This window comes from Pinus tabuliformis, chromosome Q (assembly GCF_031772625.1).
Source record: "Pinus tabuliformis cultivar Carrire ecotype Pingquan chromosome Q, CPIR1, whole genome shotgun sequence".
Lineage (NCBI taxonomy): Eukaryota > Viridiplantae > Streptophyta > Pinopsida > Pinales > Pinaceae > Pinus > Pinus tabuliformis.
In genome coordinates, this window is record NC_142296.1 from 672206455 (window position 1) to 672231865 (window position 25411).

At 36.2% G+C, this 25411-nt stretch overlaps 1 pseudogene; it reads right to left on the bottom strand.

Moving 5' to 3' along the window:
- Positions 1-9688: 9688 nt before the first annotated feature.
- On the bottom strand, positions 9689-12961 carry LOC149221331 (formate dehydrogenase, chloroplastic/mitochondrial-like; annotated as a pseudogene).
- Positions 12962-25411: the final 12450 nt, after the last annotated feature.

The following is a 25411-nucleotide window of genomic DNA, read 5'->3' on the forward strand; positions in this document are numbered from 1 at the left end:
ATGACGGGACACATATTCCAAGATCAATGGTGGGGGAAACATCCTAATGGGCATTGATTCGATTTATTAAGGCTAAGGAATTTGGCAAAGGAAATGGCTAAGGAATTAAAGAGGAAAAAATGTATTTTGGCACATTTATTTATGAAAAAAATGGAAATTAGGAGAAAAGGAAGGTGAAAGGTCACATGTTGCATTTGAGGAGGGAAATGAAGGAAAATAATGGAAGATGAAAAAAATAGAGGCCTCCTCAGTAAAAAGGCTTCTGAGGATCAATTGGCAAGATTGGTCACTGAAGACATGAGAAACTCAGTTTTGGAGCTCTCCCATTATTCTCTCTCTCTCTCTCATACTCTTCGATACTTAGAGTTTTCTTGGAACACTCTTCGAGAGTGTGGTATACATGGATTTTTGGAGCAAGAAAGAAAAGGAAGAGCTCTAAATTGCAAGAAGGCATTGGGATTACTAGCTACAGTGGGGTTGTTTGAAGGTACCGAATTGCATGTATGTTTTCCTCGCTATTTTTGACATGCATGACACATGCATGTGTTTTCTTGGTTATGATTTGTCATTGGCATGGAGGATGGTCAAGATTGACAGTGGAGGGCCTAGCCTTCTCATTTCCTAGATAGTGATGTGATTGTGGGTTTACTTTCACTGTCTTGTTTTGGTTGGTTCTCATGTTTCCTTACCTTAGGTTCAGTTACTAGTCTTGGAAGTCCTGGTTGGACAAACACTATCGAAGCCCTATAATAGCTTGGGCTGAGTTATTAGTCCTCGAAGTGTTGGTTGGAAAAATTCTCTAGAAGCCGTAGGTGTGCTGAGTTACTAGTCATGAAATCCCTGTGTAAGTTGTGGGTTGAGTTACTAGTCCTTGAACCCTTGGTTGGACAAATGCCCTCGAAACTTTAGAAGGATTGTATGGAAACCAATCTGATGATGGTTTTGTGATGTCTAACCGTAAGGTGGAATCGTTGTTTCATGGGTTGAGGTGGATGGTCTCTCGAATCCCTAGATGATTTTTTATTGATGTGTTCTATGAAATCCCACATTCATTCTTATATTATGGCATAAGGCCGAATGGTCGAAGAAATATTTGGATCAACCATTCTACGGTCAGGTGGAACATGGAAGTCCCATTCCAGGTTTAGATTTTTAATTAGTAATGAACGATTATTTCTCTTTTTATCTCTATGAGCATTATGTTGGATTATATGTTGTTTATATGGCTGTGGTTTCATTGTTATTTCTGTCCCTACTATGTTGGTTATGTATGCATTTTATGGGAGTAGTTATGTATGGATTTTAGCATGTTTTTACTTGTATGTGAATGGATAATGTGTTTATGACCTAATAGATGATAATGCAGCAAATGGCATGAGGGAAAAATGGTTCATAGTGATTCTTAGATAAGTATGATATCCCTACACTTAACTATGTTATTTACACATGTAGATTATATGTCGATGATATGTTTGACGAAATGCTTGTCATGGCTAGTAGGGATCCAGTCAAGGTCTTGAACAAGTATTTTATTTAGTACTTTCATTTCCATGTTACTTTACTAATTTGAAGAGATGGATCAGTTATGGGCAATGTCCTAACCTCTCAGCCTAAATAATTGGCTTAAATATTGGGGTCACTAGCACAACACTCAAAATTTTGGTCCATAGTCGCTCGCAGGTAGGCCTATGAGAGTGACTTTAGGTTGACGGTTGCTCCCTTTCCCACAGCATGAGAGTGAATACAGCCTAAGAGGCCTAAAAAAATAGTGGGACCCATGTACACGGTATCTAAGTGGCTGACTTATCTTGTGAGGGTTTTGTTGATGATGTTGAATGTTTGTATGGTGTGTTTGTATCGACTCCACTTCCTTAATGTGACTGCGGATGTCGAATCATATCATAGTGGCCTCTCGTCACATATTTACCTCGATAGACTGGTTTCTTGGGTAGATGTGGGAGGAGGGTGTTACAAGCATCTTATGGCAAGATTCTTGGGAGGAAATATGGCCAGCCTATGTGCTGATGTTTAGATCCTGAAGTTGGGAGGGTGGAAATGTTCGTAGACGTCTCATATTTGGATACACACCAAGATCCATGGGTTGGTGGTATATCTTAAAATCCTCATGGTACCTAGTGGGGCTAAATCTTGAGTCCATTTTAGTACCACCAAATTAGAGCACCCTCATGAGGTATCTAATATGTAGCACTTTGTTTTTTGTTAATCTTCATAAAGCATACCATTTCGATATCTTCCATGTACCTCTCTATATATGTAATTATGGATATATCCCTTGTTAAGAGGGAGTGTTGAGGAATCTAACTAGTGTCAGTATTCATAGTTTTATTTGAGTCTTGATGTTTTTATTAATAATGGATATAGTAGGCACCAAAGGTCTGAAAGATTTCCTTAAAGCTAGCAGATGTACCAAGGTTAAGAAAGACCTTGAAGATCGAATCTTGGGGGTGCACCACCCTTTCATCGAGGGGACCACTAACAAGACTACGAGAATCCTTATGAAGCATAATATTCCCTCAACCTTTAGACCCCTCAACACCATTCGTAGCTCCCTAAGATCTGTAAAACACCTTGTTGACCACAAGGACATGAAAGGTGTTTATGTTATTCATTGTTGTTATGGGACCCCCTATGTTGGTGAAAGTCGGCGCTCTATTAATTGGAGGATTCATGAGCATGCAGCTGACATCAAACATGGGATGATCCGGTCTTCACCCCTGGCAGAGCACTTGCAGAAGACTAAGCACCATATACATATTGAGGAGGCCAAGGTTATTTGTAATATTTCTCTATCTCATCAAGAACTACACTCAGTGTGGAGCAATCTAGGGGAAGATACAATATAAGACTCATCTTCTTGGCTAGGAGAAGATATGTGTACACACAGATTTTATGATTACTACAAAGCGAGTGTGAGAGTGAAGAATTATAAGTATTGCAAATTTATTTCCTCGGATAGTGTTTCAACATATTTATGGAATTAGGTTGGTAAGTTTGCTAATTGTTAATATTAGAAAATTTAAATATGAATGTCTTATTATTGGAAATGGTTGTGCTTATCATTTAAAATATAGAGTCTACAATTATTATGTATTTATTGGGTTTAGGGTCAATTCCCAAGCCGAGTCGACCTCAGTAGACAGCCTGGGTATAGTCCTATGTACCCCTAAATGAAAATGTGTGGATTTTCTTTAAAAAAAAGTCTCACAATACGCTTTGAAGGAAGATGACAAGTTGTTATGAACTAAACAAAATTTTGTGTTAGGTTTTGTAGTTGGAAACAAAAGGGGGTCGTGTGCCAAAACCTCCTAAAGCCAACAAGGGAAGAATGGCATTCTAAATGGTGGTTGAATAGTAATTCATATCATTACAAATACAAGGATGTTTGAGAAGAGAGACATAAATCTTATGAGATGCATGCTTTATTTAAAAGAAAGAAATAAACAAGATTGACCCTACTAGGTAACAAATAATTATTTTAAGAAAATAAAAGAGGAGTTATAACCGAATAAGAAAAATTTAAACCTATGATGGACAACTATATATGGATACTAGGACTACAACCACCTTTCGACTCACTTGTGTGATCCAACATGACTAGGTTTCGTAAACTGTAAGGAAGAAAATAATGCTAGTACGAAGATAATATGTGTCAAAGTTTGTTTAATCCAAGGGATGAATTTTTGTTGTTGATGCTAGCTTTCTGTGGATCTTCTATGGTGGCTAGGGTTTTCTTGATTTTACCTTGCTATAATTTGGAAAGCGAGATATTGTACCAATTTTGTGATAAATTTGTTCACATCTATTTCATTTATCTACACATGTATAAAGTATCTTGCTATCCAAAAGTGTGTGATTTCAAATTAAATTTTTCTTCATGCATTCTTTTCATGATTAAGTAGCTTTCAATATTTTTCAGTCATGTCGATTTTGTATAACATAGGGTTAACAATTTTAAGTGATTTAAGATAGAAATTGAGGATAAAAAAACATATCTATGTCACATAAAAGATTGTAATAAAGTGATTATCAGATTTTTTATGAGCTTGGAGAAGTGTGCCCTAAGGGATCAAATTTGTCACAATTTGTTTGGGGTCATCAACTACTCTCTCACTAGGAATATGCATAAGTGACATGTCTTTGGAAACCCAATCCAAACTCCTTCAACAATACACCATGTTAAATTGCTCACTTCATAATAGATGATATTGCATTATCATGACGTACATGAAAATTCAACCTAAAAATATAACACTTCAACATCAGCTAAAATAACACTTCAATTCATACATACATGAATAAATACACACACACATTCAAAATTGTCTCAAATGCACACATTTAAAAAAAATGGCACAACATGCTTAGTATACAAAACAAAGCTCGCTCTTAAGCATGGAAGTATGGCATGTGGTGGCCTATATAGAAAATTATTCTAATATAGTAACAACATATTATGCCCAAACATGACTATTTGGCATGTAATGGTGTATATACAAATGGGTCTCCTGACCACTTCCACCTTCACCACCATCATTTGCATCCTTTATCCTCCTACTAGAAGAAAGGAGCTCAACATTCTTTCTTTTGGGGTGTGCTTCTTCATATTTTGTTCTTGCACTGAAGATGATCTAGTAAATCGCAAGATTGTTTTCCTCTTAGATGCCCCTAACCTCTCTATTATACCAGGATTTAATAGTTACAAGAGTTAGAGCATATAATTTAAACAAAAAATTCTTAGACTAAAACTCATCATAAATAAAGGAAATCATAAAGGAATGATCTCATCTTGAATGTTTCACTGAGTGATGGAGATTCACCAAGTGGAGTCTTCCACTACACAACTTGATTGGAAGAGATATTTATTGTTGCATCCATTGAACTACCATTGTGGGTTGGTGATAGAGGGATTATGCGGGGGAAATATGGAGAAACCACTTGAGATGGAACAATTTTAGTCAAAATGGTTGTTGGTTCTAGCCTAGGGGTAGAAAGGGGCTAGAAAATGATGAAACCTCTTAATATGGTCTACTAATGCAACTTTTATGGGTGGATGAGATGGAGAAGGTAGTGGAGCCACTTGATGACCAACAGAAATGGGTTATAATGATGATGGAATTTCCAAATTCAAGGTAAGTTAGATACGAAACATGAGGGAAATGGGAGGATGCTGGTGGAAAAATAATGGGAAAACAAGGAATGGGTGTGAACGATATGTAGGGTAAATAGGGAAAATTTGAGAAAATGAATGATTGTGCATACACATTTATAATATTTCAATTAGTAAAAGGGAACATAAGAAGAAAAATCTACCAAAGGTAAACCCTTTTGAGGAGAACCAAAGAAAAATGGATTAACACAAAAACTCTATGCCAAGCCAAAAAATACTTGAGTGAAAGAAGAAGTAAGAAACCAACCTAAATAGACCATTGAAGAAAATAACTTCTCATTGCAATTGTTGTCGGAGAAATATTGGACCATAAAGAATGACACATCCTTTGAGAAAGTGGTAATGATTGGTAGGAGATCACCTGCTCTCTAATTTCATCTCACACCATGAAATATCTCCTTTCCATTGTTTGAGGTGACATGCTTGTTATTCGTTGTGCAATAAGAATAGGTCCATTCAGTGGCCAAGGATCCTCAATATTACACACCATGGATGAGACAAACGAAAATCTAAAACAAACATGTAAAGGAGTACCTTGAATTGAAACTACTAAGTGTGATCTCCAAGGCTTGCTCATAGTAAGTGTGGCTCTTGTAAATAATATTGGTGGGGTGTAATGCCATGTCCTACGCAGTAATGCATGTTAGGTGGTGGAAAAATTCCAAAAACCCGTAATGCATGTTGGGTGGTGGGAAAATGCCCAAAACCTTTGCCATTGGCACAAACACCCTAACCTTAATTTTACATCATATTTATATATAAAGATAAAGTAATTTATAGTGAAAAGTCTCTAATTCCCTCTATAATTCCTTCCTCTTTTTAGTGTGAGGGAGATGGGTAATTACTCCTTGAGTCAATATGGAAGCCTGTAATTCATTCCATGACATAGAATTGATAAGTAATATTAAAAGAGAAATATTAATAACAAAAAAGTGTTAGCCATAAATAAAATATTTCAATGTCCATAGTAATTGAAAACAAAAAATATAAATTTATGATTTCTTTACTGTTTAAAAATATTTCAATATCTTCTTTAAATAAAATATTTAAATATCTATCTTACATAAAATAATTGTATGGGGCCCAAAAGATATCTATAGCCCACTATGGGAGAGATATTGTCAAACACCATTGCATTGAAACAAATAAAATAATACTCACCTTAAATAAGGTTAATAACAAAAAAATATTTCAATATGAAACATATATATTAATATGTTGTTGATCTCTTCGTAGGGAGACTAGTTCTCAGGTAAAACAAGTGAAAGTATAAATAAATATTTACATATGATCATTATGATAAAAAATGTTCATGTCAAGCCTACATTAAACTCTTGGATCTATGAACGGCCTGTGATAGTTTTGACATGTATTACCATCTCTTTCCTCCTATATCAACCAAGTGTCATCATCCATGAGCTCTGCTTCCTTGGATAGGTGGTAGGCAGCTGAGTTGTGCTCCCTTGTTCACTGGTTTCCCTTGAGGTCCAGTCTGTCTGGTAACAAGAATTTGTCCTAGCATCTTCCCTGCAATGTCCTCCACTTCATCAATTTTTGCAATATGAACACCCCCTTCAAACCCATTTTTAAATGTTCCGAATCCTCGACCACCAACAAGTACTTGACTTTTCACAACAACCTCTTTCTCTTCTGGAAACGCATCTTTGATGGCCTTCCTCACTTCCGCAACTCAAGAGACAACAATACCTTTGGGAGCAATAACTCCATATTTGCTCATCAGACTTGAACCCTAGTATTGGTGGATATTGAGATGTCGGACTTGCTGTTGCTGCCATGATTATTGCCCTGATCTCATTGCTGTAACAGCCCTGGCCTGATCTGATTGCTGTAATAGCCCTGGTAAGGAGCCAACCCGCCAAGCCTCTTGCAAGTTTCAACATTACATTAAAACAAATAAAATAATACTCGCCTTAAATAAAGTTAATAACAAAAAAATATTTCAATATGAAACATACATATTAATATGTTATCACTTAACCTTAAGTTGAAAGAAATAAAATAATAAGCGCCTTAAAAAAAGTTAATAGCAAAAAAATATTTTAATATAAGTTTAAGTATGCCATAAATAAACATTTGAGTGTCCCCTTTAAATAACATAATTTTACATCTTTATATAGAAAGGACTAAAAGTATTTGATAGTAAAAAGACTTTCTTTTGGTCTACCTTTTCATATGCTGAAAAAATGTATTTCTTCCCTAGTCAATATAGTTTACATCTGACATCTAAAATGAAATTGATCTTACAACCTATTATGAAGGAGATGTGATACTTCATGGAGCTCACATATGGTACTTTACAAACACATGCTAATAAAATAAATTATTTCAGTGTAAAACACAAGTAAAATATTTCAATTTCTACATAAAATAAAGTAAGATATGTAATTCTGTAATAGTGAAATGCACACCTTGATAAATATAAATAAAATATTTGAACTAGATGTTGCCACTTAATGTTACATTTAAAAATATATAATAATATTTACTGTAACAAATTAAAAGGTATAGCGATAAAAATATAATGTAATATCTATATTAACAAATTATAAAATATCCATATTATATTTGCCTAAATCTAAGAATCAAATTTAAAATATAATTTTTTCCTCAAATTTTACACTCTTATCAATATAAACATATAACAATATACCAAATATAATAATATAAACCTATAACAATTTTCAATATACAACAATTGTAAATAAAAAATAAGACTTTTGAAATTATTAATAAAACTTTATATAGTTTTTTAATCATACCACTAAAACCCCTTGAAAGTAAATAAAAAACGAAACTATATCAAAAACACACAAATAAACATTCAAATCATAAATAAACTAGTTTTCAAAATAACTCACAGTTATTATAAACACACAATCATCGAATCAACATTCAAACAATAAATAAACCAGCCATCAAAATGACCCACACTTATTATAAATACACAATCATCAAAATAGCCCTATCGTATTATGAAGCCACAGTAATCAAAGCGGCCCCGCATATTATAATCTCAGTCATCAAAGTTGCCAAGTTATTTAACAAATCAGTGAATTAAAGTCTTGCAGCTTTATTCCATTTCTTATTAACTTCCGAACCAACGTAACTTCCTAACAAACGTAAATAATATTGGAGTATGACTTTATCCAAATCCATAATCAGTAATGGAGCCTCGCTTTATGGACAAACACACATATCCAAAGCGCAAGGACACCGCGGGTTTGTCTGCGGGTTTCCAGAGGCAGGATCACCGTCTATGGCTATGACAAAAGATAGCAGAAAGAGAGCGAAAAAGCAAATGCTCAACAGTAATACGAGCTTGGAAACCGCCATTGATATGCACAAAAAAAAATTTGCAAATTGCATTGAAGCAAGAATGACATGAAACGGTGAAGAAAACAAACCAGGTGAGACGAAAGTATAAATAGATCAGATAGGCCCAGTGATCATAATTACAGGAACCGGAGTTAGGAATTAGTTACAGGAACCGGAGTTAAATTTGCACTAGATGTTGCAAAAGAAACTGGTTAAGGCATAAATTGAAAAATACAAATACAACAAAAAAAAAATACTTTGATAAAGAATAAAAATATATTGAACGGTCAAATCAATGCCCCATTAATTCGAAGTACTTAGTAGACACATCTATCAACATTAGGATTATACACAATGATCAAGAAATTTCCCATATACAAACAACTTCCACAACAACCTTTTGTCACATCCACATTTTAAGAAATGAATCTTCCATATTGCCTTTTTCATTATGCAGATAAATCTTCCATATTGCTATTTTCATCACGAATATTGTTAGTCCATTGTTGTAAAGTGTTAGTGTGTTAAATTCAATACAATAAGTTCGATAAGCGAAAAACATTCCTCAATTAGCATAATATGCATTTTTCTCTCACCGTGTATTTTTCAGTCAAAGAGCACAAGTAACATATTAACATGTATTTTCCCTTCATTATTTTCATCGTAGAGCCAAGAAATCTACCCCTTATCTATAAAGTAACAAAAACATTTTGAAATAAGTTTAATATTTCAAGCGAGTGTCTAACCTATAAAGTAACAAAAACTTTTTGAAATAAATTTAATATTTTAAGCAATTGACTAACCTACTTTAATAATTGAAAAATTCTCAAAGATGAATTATACTCCATAATAAGAGAGCCAACATTGGAGCCCATACTTTCACTAAACCAAAAGAAACACAACCACTTGTTAAGAAGAAATTCAAGTAATAATAATAAAATAAAAATAATAATCATTAAAGTATAAAATGGTATTTCCAACACACAGGTATAAATTTACATGCTCTATGTCCATTGTTAGATTAAATGGGTGTGGAGAAAATTAATAGAGAACCCAAAATTGAATTTCTAATTAGGAGAGGGGCGGAGAAATGCTTTAAATGCCGGTTGTTGTCATTCTAATGAAACCCTTTGCAAAGGGGATGTTAAGATTCTAAGAGAGAAGCTAGGCTTGGTAGAGAACACCTTCCTTGTTAAACATTCCCCTATTGTAACCAAAAGGAAAGGGCAAGAGAAACAATAATTAGGTTTCTGTTGACAAGTTGTATAAAATATAGAGGTGCTATTTATGTTTGAGTGAATAATGGGAGAGATTATTTATGAAATTGTGATAAGGCGCACCTAGTTTTGTCAGAAAGAGGCATATTAATGACAAGTACATCACATTTAGGTAGCATTTCGTCAAGATTTGTCTCCAATGTTGCTCCAGTTTCCTTTTCCAATTTGGGTGCAATAGAAAGGCGGTCGTGGTAAAGAAGCTTAAAATTGAAGGGTTGTACAAAGGAACGCAATTCAATTCAACATCATTTAATGTTTATTATTATTAGATTGAGCATGCATAAGAATTATGGAGCACTGATTTTTGAAAAGAAGTTTGCAACATCATGAAGTAGTACTAGATCCTAAGAATGAATACCTTCAAACACTTAAAGTAGTTCTTTGCCAATACGCCCTGCACCAATAGTACCAATATTTTTCCCTTCTAGATCATATGACCTGTAAGAAATTGCTGCCACTTTCCAATCACCCTCAACAATTTGCTTATATCCAGGCACAAAGTTTCGCATCAATATGAGAATGCGCATTAGCTCATCTTCTGCCACGGACACCACATTACTTGCTGTAAAAATTGTTGAAGAAGGTGTCAGTTAAATTATGAAGAATCATTGCAGAAACTTATTCATACCAAAATGTCCATAGCATGAACAGGGCAGTGACAAGCGGTATAATTTCAAAAATAGTACCTATAACTTCTGCAACAGTCACAATAGCGGCTGCTGTAGCATTTAGATCAATGTGATCAAAACCAATACCAGCTGTCAAAAGAAGCTTTAAGTTCTTTGCCTTCTTAATCCTCTCTGCTGTCACATAGGCCGGGTGGAAAGGCGTAGAAATCAAAACATGTGCATCAGGTATGTGCTTTTCAATTTCTGCAAAGGAAATTAATTGTGTAAGTTTAGTCCGCAATGGGTTACAATTCTCAAATGTAAAAGAAAGCAAGAAATACACTGATTTCGACGATCCATGGTAGCAATAAGTAGGAAAGGGAAGGCATACTAGAAAATTAATAGATTGGATTGTGGATTAAACAACCACCCAACTTCAATTGTGAATAACCAGAAGTCATTTATGACTTGTTCGACAAGATATATATTCTGTAAATCTCGCTTTTTGAAGCAGCACATATGATACCATCTAGATTGAGTATTATTTAGGATATGAGTAACAAAAGGAAGTCTAGGACATAAACTATTCATCCATATCAATAACAACAACAGATAACACGATTTTATATCCCAAGGGGTGGGTGGCCCTTCACGGGAGCAAATCTCATTAAATACCTTAGGGTTACCAGCTGGTATTTCAGCTAGCAGTTGGTTACTACCCTCTTCGTCCATCTAGAAAAACTGGGAAGAGGGAGGAAATCTACAGGGGGCTAGCAAGATGCTTGGAACGCCTAAACTGTGGGACAATATTTTTCCGGACGCGAAAAAGAAAGATGACTCTAGGTGATGTGGAGTTGGAGTATGATGTTACTAGGTACCATATAATTATACCTCCCTCCCAGGTCAAAGACATATGAGTTGAGTTAGAATGTCGTCTCAGGTTTCAAGGGAAACTGTTTTTCAAGAAGATTCTACAATACAAGAATCAGCATAGATGGTGCCCTGTCCAGCAGTCAAAGAAACTCTACCTAGCAAAACCCTGCTCATACACATTTAACATTAGCTCTAAATATTTTTCTGTGCTTTTGATGGCTAGTAACTATAGTTAGACAAATGAGACCTGCTAACAATTAGACTACAGTTTATTCATTTATTAAGAATTCTAGTGTACATAACTTGATGATGAGTGTGTCCAAGCACTCTAGTGTTAGCGAATAAAAAATCGCAATTCCAAATCAGTTATCATGATTTCAAGTTTCATGGGGCCAATTCGACAGCACAGTACACGTAGCCTGGTAGGGCATTTAAATTCCATGTTATCACTTCACCAACACAGAGAACACATATAGCCTAGTGGTATACATGGTACAGAAAGAAACAGGGCATTTGGGCGGCTTCTAACAGTTTAAAGAAAGAGATGGCGTTTAGCACAGCTCCCTCCAAGCATTACCAGATGCATAATCAAGGAAAATTCGTGGAGGCCAAGTTTTGGGCAAGTATAAGGAAAAAATTCAGGACAAAATTGGAGAGTATAACAAAAATATAAATATATACACATATATATTTTAATGAAAATATATAAGCGATGGTGAGTGCGACAACATGACCTCCCTTCAGTCTGTTTCATAGAAATTAATCACTCAGTACAGGAGCAATGAACCCAGCAGAGGTAAAAATAACCTAAATTGGGCTGGATGAGGGTTTTTATTACACAAGTTCGATTCAGTCAACTAAGTCATACTCATGCTCAGAGGTCAAACTCGTGTTGACAGTCAAACTATGTCAACAAACAAGTTACAAGTTGGAAAATCAAACTCTCTGTCAACAACCAAGTTTGACTCAGACAAGTTGGGAAAATGGCAGGTTCAAGCCACGATCCTCGTAACACTGGTTCAAATGTTCCCTTCTATGTTCTAAACCTACAGATCCCCTGTACAACTTCTATGCATATGATCGATGATGTTAAGTTAAGAAGTTCAAAAAGACACATTAATTTTATTTTATTTTGCAGGAGTGCTAACTTAGACATAACAACAAAATAAATCACTGCTAACTTACCACAGTCAGGACCTTCCTTGTCATCTATCACAATGTATTAGTGACCATTAGATTCCAGCCATTCTCATATCCCCAAAGCATTCTCAACACACCCGAGAAATTTTGGATTGAGCGGAGCATATGCATTGGCTTTATAAAAGACTCCAACAATTTTATTACTTCCTGCAGGTGCCTGAAACATAATAAGAGCATATAAATTAGAAAAATAGGAAGCAAATCATGTAAGAAAATATATAATCTTGTTTTCTTAATGAGAGTGATAACTGAAACTTGATACTGCCTTCTACAAGTAAACCAACCTACTTATACTTGTATCTCAGACCTTCATATGTGGAAAGCAAGCATCATCTTACCCAACTTCAATCCCAACAAAAAAGAAGCGAGGGTGATCGATCATCACTTACATGGAATTCCCTGACAGAAGAGACTGGGGAGCAGATTGGCCTTCTACTCGTAGCTCGGAATGCAGATATAACGGATCTCCTACTCGCCATGACGACAAGAAACACAAAGAAGAGAAATTTAGCAGGTCAGCTAGTACAGTATGGTAGCAATGGCAAATGGATAAATTTGGCCCTAGGGGTTGGTTGCCTTAAATATGTGGTGATTGCTGGTTTCAATTCAATTTGCGAGTGAGTCTCCAGATGATGAGATGTATAGGAAACCATCAACATACATTAGTTAGATTGTGGATTTCTTCTACATTACACATAGATCCTGATGATCCTATAATTTTGCTGAAGACCTTTGATACTAAATATTTTACTCCATGGCCTTGGATTTGAAATTTAAATATAGCTCTCCGAACTCTAGATACATCACTACCAATTTTCCTCCTATGATTATTGTCAGTGGTTTGGATTTCTAGTGAATAATATTTTTCCTTCCATGACATGTGGTCTCATGTACGCTTTCATATTTTTTTTGTGGGCCAGTTCTTTCTTTCCCTTCATGTAACTGCATCACAAAGAGACTCAGTTATCGTAACACTCCGTTATCATAACAACACAATTTCAAACTCTAGATTAGCGCAAGCCCTTTCTAGTGGTCACAATTTCAAACTCTAGATTAGCGCAAGCCCTTTCTAGTGGTCGGCCGCAGCGGCACAACCAGACCAGATCACAGAGAAGAAAGATCATCCAGGGTATAGCATCCAGTGTAAATACTCCCCTCACTCCTCTTTTGGACACCATTCTATTTAATTTCTAAACGAGGGTTTTATTCAGCTGGCCGAATTCACGGTGTAATGAGGCTAGCTTGCTCCTCTCATAGAAATTCTATTTAATTTGTAAATGAGGGTTTCATTCAGCCAGGCGAATTCATGGCATAACAAGACCAACCCCCAAGGAGGTAAGGGTTTCATTAAATTTTATTATTGTGAATGTGGTGTCTGGATTCCATATTGATCCATACCATGGGGATTTTACAAGTGAACAAATTGCTGACTTTTTTTTAGAGGTGTCAAACTTGAAAGACAAGAGACAAGCCCTTATCTGGAGATGTCTTATAGCTTAAAGTACAAAAATCTGGTTAGTGGTGTTGATATATTTGATTTGCGGGAAATCTGGTTAGTGGTGTTGATATATTTGATTTGTGGATATGTCGGTATTATAATCATTCTTACCTATTCTGGTTTGGGAAAGCTGGGAAAATCTAATGTGCCTTTGTTTGTTTTTGTGGGTAGGTTAAAACTGTGCCCTTTGCTGTTGAAGAAAGTGTCGATGGGATTGAAAGATAAAAGGCTTGGATGTATAGACATTTTATTTAATTTGTAAATGAGGGTTTCATTCAACCGGGCGAATTCACGGTGTAACGAGACCAACCCACAAGGAGGTAAGGGTTTCATTTAATTTTATTATTGTGAATGTGGTGTCTCGATTCCATATTGATCCAAACCATGGGGATTCTACAAGAGAACAGATAAGCCGTTATCTGGAGATGTCTTATAGCTTAAAGTACAGAAATCTGGTTAGTGGTGTTGATATATTTGATTTGCAGGAAATCTGGTTAGTGGTGTTGATATATTTGATTTGCGGATATGTTGGTATTATAATCATTCTTACCTGTTCTGGTTTGGGAAAGCTGGGAAAATCTAATGTGCCTTTGTTTGTTTTTGTGGGCAGGTTAAAACTGTGCCCTTAGCTGTTGAAGAAAGTGTTGTTGAAGAAAGTGTCGATGGGATTGAAAGATAAAAGGCTTGGATGTATAGACATTTTATTTAATTTGTAAATGAGGGTTTCATTCAGTTGGGTGAATTCACGGCATAACAAGACCAGCCCGCAAGGAAGTAAGGGTTTCATTTAATTTTATTGTTGTGAATGTGGTGTCTCTATTCCATATTGATCCAAACCATGGCGATTATACAAGTGAACTGATTGTTGACTTTTTTGAGAGGTGCCAAACTTGAAAGATGAGAGACAAGTCGTTATCTGGAGATGTTTTACAGTTTAAAGTACAGAAATCTGGTTAGTGGTGTTGATATACTTGATTTGCAGATATGTCGGTATTATGGTCATTCTTACCTGTTTAGGTTTGGGAAAGCTGGGAAAATCTAATGCGCCTTTGTTTGTTTTTGTGGGCAGGGTAAAACTGTGCCCTTAGCTGTTGAAGAAAGTGTTGATGGGATTGAAGATAAAAGTACAGAATTTCTTGGGGGAGATATACCCATATGATTCCAACTAAATGACAATTGATTTATTAGTTGTTGTGTGTAGGTTACTCATGTCAGCTGCTTGACATCATCTTTGTTCGTTCACTTTTATCTGGGTTTTTTCAGACTGGAGGATCTGTAACTGGATGATCTGCGATTGGATCTGCCAAGGTTGAAATGGGTTCTTCTTATTATGGATCAAAAAAGGGAACTGGCTATGACTCCGCTTGAACTTAAACAACCTGTGCTTCCTTTTATACAACTTGGACTCCCTCATCCTCTTCGTCTACACCTTCAATGCCCATCAATTTCGCTCACCATGACATGGACATGACCCAGGTCAGTCTCTCTACATCACCTTTAGCCGTCCCTAGCCACACCCAATCTTCTCGGACAGTAAAACCTGGAAAGTAGACTTGTGACTGACTAGCCATGATTACTAATCTAATTTGTTTACGAATACCTAGTGCTTAAAAATAAATAGAAGCCACCTAATGTCCAATTGCAATGGGTGTTGCAGTGCCCCTTCAATTCAAACGAGAGTTTTCTCTTTTGAGGTTTGCAAGGTATTTGTTGTAAGTGAAAAAATGGGTGTTTTGACTTCCATTGATCTCAGTTGCCTTGTTGCCTGAAATTAAAGTAGTCATTTTGACGATAAGAATGAACTCAAAGTTTTAGAAACTGAGATGGTTGAGATGATTAATTCAGTAGCATAGACAAAATAAAACAAAATTTCAAAATTATAAGTTTTAAAGATTTAAAAGTTGTATACATCACGCATATTCATAAGAGGCATCTCTTTGTCCATTAACACAAGATCATGTGTTCTACCCTGCTTGAAATAGTCCACTACTACCTTCCCATTCTCAGCTTCTTCACAGTAAAGATGATGGCCAGGGTGCAGGCTTTAGAGACAATTTCTCTAATCTACCAGCAGGCTCTTCTATGTCTTGATCAATTTCCCTTTCTTCTGGATTGAGCACATCAGTCATTAAACTGATATTTCATTCTTTAAAAAAATCCACTACTGTGCTTTATTAACAAACAGTGGCTTCTTGGTGAAGTCTTAAAGCGATATCTAATTGACGAACTTACGCACACTATATATATATATATATATATATATATATATATATATATATATATATATATATATATATATATATATATATATATGCCACGTTATACAACGTTTACACCTCAGCTCCTTGGCATGATGCGAGATCGCATCACTATGGTTAATGGTGGGACCTTACTACGTACAAAGCTCAAATATATATATCGCACCGTCGCTATATATCTCTGCCCTTTATGTTGGTTTTGGTCGATATATATACAAGTCGACGATCACTCAACCAAAGATTTGTTGTCCTCCGAATCAACGGACCCGATACACTATTACACAGCCTTTAATAAATCGGTGGTTTCGCTATTCAGTAATCGACTCAATTAAAAACTTTTCTACCTCCGAAATGACGGACCTGGCGATAGGTATATATCTAGAACTTGGCCTCTGTCGCGCTATGGCTCTCTTCGGATTGAAAGACTCACACAACTAACAGCTCCAATGACCTCCCTACGCTGATATAGTCTCGGACCCACGATGGTAAGAAATTACAGTTATGAAATTCAAATCCGCTACAGCCACTTGATGGGAAATTGCAAAAGTTCTTAGGATAACAGAGACATATGCGCTATTGTAAAACCAAAGCCTGTATAACATAAAACAAAAGGGAAACGATTTCAATGATTAATAAACGGTAATTGAAGCGTGTGGAAATAAGAACCATTCATAACCGTCGGCACTATCTATGCATGCATATTATTGAGTTGTTTAACAAGAGACACTGAAAGAATTTTTTTTTCAAAATAATACTATGGCACTCGCCCCTCTCCTCTGTTTGATGAGGGCTTTGCTGCCTCTTTATTTATAACTAAGGATAAGCCATTTCGGTCCTTATCCGATACAAAGAAAAGGATGCTTTATAGAATGATTTAAAGCTTGAAAATCTCAGTTACAATTAGCATGATTTATTGCTAGAATTTATTCTATTTTTAAATAAGAAAGCATAGAAATTGCAGGCTAAAGGACCCCACTCCCTTGCCTGTGGATTTTTTTGGATTTTTGGAATAATTTGGAAGATTTCTCCCCCCTGAGTCACATGCTCCCGCATCAGACTCGTGAGGACAAAATTCTTCATGGGCTCCTGTCCATGAGCTCATCTACAGATTTGCCCAATTTTTGTAGAATGTCTTCTGTAACCCAAGTAGCTTCAGCGATCGGCTGTCCCTTCCATTTCACCAGATACTGGAAATATTCTCGTCCCCTTGTCTTTTTATACACTTTCTTATCTAGAATTCTTTCTGGCTGTAAATCCTTGGCTGTGGGTAACTGTTTTACCCAGTCAATCTCTGGAGTCTCTTGATCCTGTGTTGTATCATCTGCAGCTTCATTCTCATACTTGTACAAGTCTGCAATATTAAAAATTGGTGATATTCCCACACCAGGTGGTAATTCAATTTCATAAGCATTTGCAGAGAATTTCCTCAGTATCCTGCATGGTCCAATTTTCTTGGATTTTAACTTATTATACTTTCCCTTTGGAAATCTCTCTTTTCTAAGGTGTGCTAAAACCAAGTCTCCAACTTTAAAGTTCATTTCTCTTCTCCTCATGTCCGCTCTGGTTTTATATTGAATGTTGTTGTCTTGTAGTTGTTGTTTCACCTGTTCATGTATCGCCTGCATTCTTGAAGCAAAGTCTTCACCTTCTGCACTTCTCATTTCTTCTTTTCCCAAATTCCTTAATTCAGATATTCCCCTTTGGTGCATTCCATAAACAATATAGAATGGGCTCTGTCCTGTGCTCCTGTTCGGTGGATCATTATATGCATATTCAACTTGTGGTAACACTTGATCCCATTGCTTTGGATGTTCTGCAGTAGAGCTCCTTAAAAGATTGCCTAAACTTCTATTCACAACTTCAGTCTGTCCATCGGTTTGTGGATAATAGGCAGAACTGAAACTTAATTTAGTTCCCAGCTTCTTCCATAGTGTTCTCCAGAAATGTCCAACAAACTTTGAATCCCTGTCTGAAACAATGCTTTTCGACAATCCATGTAATCTTACAATTTCTCTAAAAAACAAGTTAGCAATGTGAGAAGCATCGCTAGTTTTATAACATGGAATAAAGTGTGCCATTTTTGAAAATCTGTCCACTACAACAAAAATTGAATCATAGCCTCTTTGAGTCTTTGGCAATCCTAGCACAAAATCCATACTTACCATATCCCAAGGCCTATCTGGAATTGGCAATGGAATATACAACCCTGTATTCTGGCTCCTTCCTTTTGCATACTGGCAGACTTTACAATTTCTTACATACTTCTCTACTTCAGTTTTCATTTTCAGCCAGAAGTAAAATCTGTTGAGTTGTTCAAAGGTCTTCTCTCTACCAAAATGTCCTGCAAGTCCTCCACTATGCTTCTCTTTGATTAAATTCTCTCTCATTGAACAGTTGGGTATGCACAGCTGATTTTTCTTAAATAACAGTCCATCTTGTATAAAATAATCCAGCCACTTGCTTCTGTCTGCCAAAACATGATTTTTACAAGCCTCAAATGCCTCCTTAAAATATGAATCGGTCTCATATAATTCCTTAAGAAAATCAAAACCCAACACTTGGATTTGACTTTCTTGCAGCAATACACTTCTCCTACTTAAGGCATCTGCGACTTTGTTTGACTGTCCCGTTATATGCTTCAGCACAAAATGGAAGCCTTGAAGATATTCTACCCATTTAGCATGTCTCTGGCTGAGTTTTGGCTACTGCATTATAAACTGCAATGCATGGTTATCTGAATAAAGAATAGATTCTTTCGACATTAAATAATGCCTCCACTTCTTTAGTGCCTGCACAACTGCGTAAAACTACTTATCATAAGAAGAATACTTCCTTTTTGCATCATTTAGCTTTTCACTGAAATAAGCTATTGGTCTATCTTCTTGGCTTAAGACTCCCCCAATTGCTTCTGCGTTGGCATCACACTTAACTTGAAAAGTTTTGTTAAAATCAGGAAGAACCAAAACAGGTTTTTCAGTTATTTTCTTCTTTAACAGCTGAAAATTTCTCTCTGCTTCAGCAGTCCACTTAAATGGATGTTTATCTTTCTTTGTGGTCTCAATAATAGGTGCATTAATCTTACTAAAATTCCTAATGAATTTTCTGTAAAAACTAGCAAGACCGTGAAAGCTCCTTACCTCAAAAATACTCTTGGGTGAAGGCCACTCCACAATTGCTTTGATCTTTTCTGGATCCATCTTCAATCCTTCAGCTCAGATAACAAATCCCAAGTACACCAGTTCTTCTTTCATAAATAAACACTTCTTCAGATTCAACAATAATTTTTCTTGCTGTAGCTTTTGTAAAACATAATTTAAATGCCTCAAGTGTTCCTCCTTGGATCTCCTATAAACTAATATGTTGTCGAGATATACTATTACAAATTTACCAATGAATTCTTTAAGAACTTCATTCATAAGCCTGATGAATGTACTTGGTGCATTGGACAACCCAAAAGGCATCACTCTCCATTCATATAATCCTTCATTGGTCTTAAAAGCGGTTTTCCATTCATCCCCTTCTCTTATCCTTATATGATGATAGCCACTTTTAAGATCTAACTTTGAAAAATATTTTGCGCCAGACAAGCAATCCATTAAATCTTCAATTCTGGGTAATGGAAATCTGTACCTGATTGTAATCTTATTGATGGCTCTTGAATCTGTACACATTCTCCAGCCTCCATCTTTCTTCGGGCTCAACACTGTTGGCACTGCACAAGGACTCAGGCTTTCTTTGATCAACCCCTTGTCAAGCAATTCTTGCACCTGTTTCTTAACTTCTTCATTTTCTACAGGAGTCATTCTATATGTTGCTTTGTTAGGTAGGCTTGTTCCAGGAATCAAGTCTATATGATGACTGATTTTTCGAATTGGCGGTAATTCATTAGGCAAATCATCAACAATAATATCATAATAATTCTCTAGCATTTCTTGAATTTCAATGGGTAATTCAGAAATTTTAGTAGAATTCAATATTACCTTGGGCTTGCAAATTACAACAAAATTTACCTCATTTTCTTCAATCTGCTTCAAGTATTCCTTCCCTCCAAGTAACAGAGTTTTTGGATCAGTCTTCTGTCCCGGTACATCTTCTTCCTGCAGAGGCAACAATGTATGATCAACCCCATATTTTCCAAACTTGTAGGTGTTTCTCTTCCCGTCATGTATGTCTCCTCTATCATATTGCCAAGGCCTTCCAAGCAATATGTGACACACGTCCATAGGCATCACATCACAAACAATTTTATCTTTGTACTTGCCCACTTGAAATTCTACTTCACACTGTTCACTTACCAACAGTTGATGTCCCTTTTGTAACCATGACACCTTATAAGGTGTTGGATGCTTCATTGTATTCAGCTTCAATTTCTCCACTACCTCTGTAGAGACCAAATTATCAGTGCTGCCACTATCAATGATCATCTGGCAACATTTCCCTTGGACTTTGCACACTGTCCTGAATAAAGTTTTCCTTTGTGGCGGTTCAGCAGCCACCTCTTTCACTGGCTTAAGTAAGACTTTATTAACCACCAGAGATTCACCTCTTTCTGGTGTATTTTGTTCTTCTGCTACCGCTGCCGTTGGTGCTTCTTCTTCAGCTGGAGCAACAATTGCATTCCTCTGCTTTATGTTTGCATTCTATGGGCACTCAAAAGCTCTGTGTCCCATCTTGTTACATCTGTAACATCTTATTTCTCTACCTCTTCCTCTGCCTCCTCTTCCTCTGGAAAAACTCCCTCTGCCTCTTGCATCACCTTCTATGGGTGCATGCTGGGTTGAGCTACTGCTAGCTCCATCTCTAGGTGCTGTAGATCTTCCTCTACCACCTTGACTTCCTTTTCCTCTGAAAGTACCTCTCCCTTTGGCAGACTGCTTCCTCATGAGCTTTTCTTCAGCTTTTAGCGCTATCTGATAAGATTCCTCTACCATTTTAGGAGACAGCAGACTTATCTCATCCTAAATGTCCATCCTGAGGCCATTCATATATCTAGTTACCTTCTCATCTGTGTCTTGGGCTTCTCCAGCTCTTATGCTTACTTTATAAAACTCTTCTGTATATTCTTTTACTGTTAAAGCTCTCTGTCTAAGATTTTGCATTTGTCTAAACAATGTTTGATGATAATTACTGGGCAAGAACTTACCTCTTAACTTTGCTACCATTTGGCTCCAGTTCTTGATTGGCTGCTTACCAAGTCTCTTCCTTTTCGCCTGCAGACCATCCCACCAGAGTGCTGTGTGGCCTTTTAACTTGGTGACAGAAAACTTTACTTTCTTCTCATCCTCTGTCTCCTCGTAATTGAAGAATTTCTCCATGTTGTTAATCCAGTCGATCAATTCTTCTGGATTCAGTCCTCCTTGATATACCGGTACTAATTGGTTCCATGGCCTGGCTTTGGATTTTAACACTGACTGAAAGAACCTCATCTCAGGAGTAACCTGTACAGCTTCCTCCTCTTCAGCAGCTTCAATTTCGGGCTCACTGACATCTCCATCATCTATATTTCTATCTGAAGTTAATGCATCCACTCTAGCTCGCAGCTCTTCTACTGTTTCCATTAATTCAGCATTTGCAGCAGGTTGTCCTCTTCCACCACATCCTTGTCCTCTTCCAACTCTGAAAGCCATCCTTCTTCGGCTCCTGAGATTCAATTCAATGTCAGTTGTGGGCTCTGATACCACTAATGATGGTGAGGGTGCAGGCTTTAGAGACAATTTCTCTAATCTACGAGCAAGCGCTTCTATGTCTTGATCAATTTCCCTTTCTTCTGGATTGAGCACATCAGTCATTAAACTGATATTTCATTCTTTAAAAAAGTCCACTATTGTGCTTTATTAACAAACAGTGGCTTCTTGGTGAAGTCTTAAAGTGATATCTAATTGACGAACTTACGCACACACACTATATATATATATATATATATGCCACATTATACAACGTTTACACCTCAGCTCCTTGGCATGATGCGAGATCGCATCACTATGGTTAATGGTGGGACCTTACCGCGTACAAAGCTCGAATATATATATCGCACCGTCGCTATATATCTCTGCCCTTTATGTTGGTTTCGGTCGATATATATACAAGTCGGCGATCGCTCAACCAAAGATCTGCTGTCCTCCGAATCAACGGACCCGATACACTATTACACAGCCTTTAATAAATCGGTGGTTCCGCTATTCGGTAATCGACTCAATTAAAAACTTTTCTACCTCCGAAATGACGGACCTGGCGATAGGTATATATTGCAATTTATATTGTTTCGCTCCTGATTTGGAACTCGGCCTCTGTCGCGCTATGGCTCTCTTCGGATTGAAAGACTCACACAACTAACAGCTCCAATGACCTCCATATGCTGATATAGTCTCGGACCCACGATGGTAAGAAATTACAGTTATGAAATTCAAATCCGCTACAGCCACTTGATGGGAAATTGCAAAAGTTCTTAGGATAACAGAGACATATGTGCTATTGTAAAATCAAAGCCTGTATAACATAAAACGAAAGGGAAACGATTTCAATGATTAATAAACAGTAATTGCAGCATGTGGAAATAAGAACCATTCATAACCATCGGCACTATCTATGCATGCATATTACTGAGTTGTTTAACAAGAGACACTGAAAGAAAAAAAAAATTCAAAATAATACTATGGCACTCGCCCCTCTCCTCTGTCTGATGAGGGCTTTGCTGCCTCTTTATTTATAACTAAGGATAAGCCCTTTCGGTCCTTATCTGATACAAAAAAAATCATGCTTTACAAGATGATTTAAAGCTTGAAAAGCTCAGTTACAAATAGCATGATTTATTGCTAGAATTTATTATATTTTTAACTAAGAAAGCATAGAAATTGCAGGCTAAAGGACCCCACTCCCTTGCCTGTAGATTTTTTCGGATTTTTGGAATAATTTGGAAGATTTCTCCCCCCTGAGTCACATGCTCCCGCATCAAAAGATTAAGGCTTTGAAGCACCGTCCCGAAAATTATATGAGGTTTATTCAGTGAAAAATAATGAATGAGATCTAAGCAGCCTCAACTTCTTCACAGTAAAGATTAAGGCTTTGAAGCACCCTCCCGAAAATTATATGAGGTTGATTCAGTGAAAAATACTGAATGAGATCTTAGCAGCAAGCTCTAGGTAAATTAACCTTGTATGGCCACAAGCAGTATCCTAAAACCAAACAATGATTTAGTCCTCATATAACTTACTCTGTTGATTTGTGTGTCTTCCACTGGCAAGATTCGTCTCGGGGAGATACAAGAATCTTGAGAAATCATGGAACATTTTGACTTCACAGTTCTAACTTTCTGACTTCTGGTTTCAGTCTGAGATGAAATGTGTGGTCTTCCCACATTTGCAACATGTAATGGAAGTCCTGCTGAAATTATTGTGAATGGGGTGTCTGGATTCCATATTGATCCCCATACCATGGGGATTCTACAAGTGAACAGATTGTTGACTTTTTTGAGAGGTGCAAGACAGATCCCACTACTGGAACAAGATCTTTGATGTTGGTCTACAACGTATCTATGAAAAGTAAGTTTAGGGCCAGATTTCATTTTTCATATGGTTCCATAGATCGTACATGGCCTCATGAGGAGGTAAATGAAAATATTCAATTAAATTCAACTATATACATCCATCCATACAAGTTGATATTGGGATGGGTCTAATGTGCTTTTGTTTGTTTTTGTGGGCAGGTTAAAACTAAACTGTGCCCTTAGCTGTTGAAGAAAGTGTTGATGGGATTGAACATAAAAGTGCAGAATTGCTTGGGGGAGATATACCCATATGATTCCAACTAAGTGACAATTGATCTATTAGTTGCTGCATGCAGGTTATTCATGTCAGCTGCTTGACATCCTATTTGTTCGTTCACTTTTATCTGGGGTTTTTCCCTTACCAGGTTCACCAATTGAACCTCTCTTTTTCACAACATAGATATCTATTTATATTTAATCCAATGCTACAACATTCCATTACTTAATGGATCCATACATCACATATACATCTTTAAGAAAAATATCTTTGAGAATAATGAAATCCAACTCTAAATCTAGACTTTGCTATAAAAGGGACACATCAAGTTGAGCATTTCACTCTATGGAAGCATAATTACACTGAGATCTAAGAAAGATAAAACATGGCATATATGTAGAATTATTACACTATCTGACATGGAAAGCCTCTCAAAATCTAATTAAATAGAGATTAGGAAAAAGGCCCAAGGCAGTATATGAAAAGATGAAAATCAATTAGACTATGTAATCCTAAGTCATTTATTAAAAAGTAAACTTAGAAGTATAAGGTTAATCAACAAATCCCATTTTTTTTATATCTCCAATTTCTGGTTAAACATTAAAATTAGTCATTTTCATAAAATGAGAAAAACACAATTCAAATTAAACCAAATATTTCAAAAAAACTATAAATTATTTAACAACATAAATCCTCTCCCAAACAATCCTGTCTGCAAAAATGACCTTAAAACACATTTCAAATAACCATTGTAAATTTGGTGAACCTGCCACCAAAAAATGGTAACAAAATTTAATAAATCCTTATTATAGATACAAATTGTGTAGGCCACCCATATAGGCGAAGGAGTTAAAAACTTTGAACAAACATTTCCCAAAGTCCCACTAGTTCGGCTTCACTAAAAAATCTAAAAGCTCTCTCATAAGTCTTCTTGTTGATCCCAAGACTTTGCTATAAAAGGGACACATCAAGTTGAGCATTTCACTCTATGGAAGCATAATTACACTGAGATCTAAGAAAGATGAAACATGGAATATATGTAGAATTATTACACTATTTGACATGGAAAGCCTCTCAAAATCTAATTAAATAGAGATTAGGAAAAAGGCCCAAGGCAGTATGTGAAAAGATGAAAATCAATTAGACTATGTAATCCTAAATCATTTATTAAAAAATAAACTTATAAGTACAAGGTTAATCAACAAATCCCATTTTTGTTATATCTCCAATTTCTGGTTAAACATTAAAATTAGTCATTTTCATAAAATGACAAAAACACAATTCAACTTAAACCAAATATTTCAAAAAAACTATAAATTATGTAACAACATAAATCCTCTCCCAAACAATCCTGTCTGCAAAAATGACTTTAAAACACATTTCAAATAACCATTGTAAATTTGGTGAACCTAC